Genomic DNA, 1165 nt, shown 5'->3' with positions numbered 1-1165 from the left:
ATAATGTGATACAAAAAAGTTGTATTTCTTGAAATAACGAACTCTGAAGAATGTACAATACCTACATGCGCCAATTTATGACATGCGCTTCTGCTCAAGCTTGGAGTGCTACAGTAAGAACCCAAAGATTGAAGACTGTTCATTGACAGCAGCAAGCGATCACTGAAATGTGTTCTGCTACACAACGGCAACCAGTTTGCCTCTGTACCCATCGCTCACTCGACTACACTGAAGGAGAAGTATGAAGCGGTGAAGTACGTGCTGGAGAAAATTGGTTATGATCAGCATAAGTGGTTTATTTGTGTTGACCTGAAGATGGTGAACTTTTTGTTGGGACAACAGTCTGGCTTCACCAAGTACCCATGTTTTCTGTGCATGTGGGATAGTAGGGACTGTGCTCAGCATTACACGAAGAAGGACTGGCCTGTGCGGGAGGAATTGGTGCCATGCAAAGAAAGGAACGTCATCAACGACCCTCTGGTGGACAGAGACAGAATACTCTTCCCACCGCTGCACATCAAGCTCGGCTTAATCAAGCAGTTCACCAAGGCTCTGGACAAAGATGGTGACTGCTTCACTTACTTGTGCCAGGCTTTTCCAGGATTGACCATGGAGAAGTTGAAAGCTGGCATCTTTGATGGTTCTCAGATCCGTCAGCTCATCAGAGATCCAGAGTTCAAAAACTCAATGAACGAAGTGGAACTGGAAGCGTGGAAGACATTTGTTTTGGTAGTGAAGAACTTTCTTGGCAACAATAAGGCCAGAAACTACGCAGAACTTGTCAACAACATGCTGACTGCTTTCAGAAACCTGGGCTGCAACATGAGCATCAAGATGCACTACCTATTTTCACATATGAACCGGTTTCCTGAGAACCTGGGTTCAATGAGTGACGAGCAGGGGGAGAGATTCCATCAGGACATGAAGGAGATGGAGACCAGGTATCAGGGTCGCTGGGACGCAGTCATGATGGCTGACTACTGTTGGAATCTGAAGAGACGACTCCCTGCCGCTGAACATTCCAGGAGTTCGAAGAAACGGAAGTTCAAGCCCTGAAGTTTGAACAGTGGTGACGCAACATGCAATTTACTTGTACTTACCTTTATCAATGCCCACCATTCAGATGACAGTAATCGATGTTTCTATCATGTAATCAATAAATGTT

The sequence above is a fragment of the Eptatretus burgeri genome, chromosome 7, assembly GCF_056783735.1.
Source record: "Eptatretus burgeri isolate ZD-2024b chromosome 7, Ebu_testis_v1, whole genome shotgun sequence".
Lineage (NCBI taxonomy): Eukaryota > Metazoa > Chordata > Myxini > Myxiniformes > Myxinidae > Eptatretus > Eptatretus burgeri.
Note: the sequence above shows the minus strand (reverse complement) of the source record.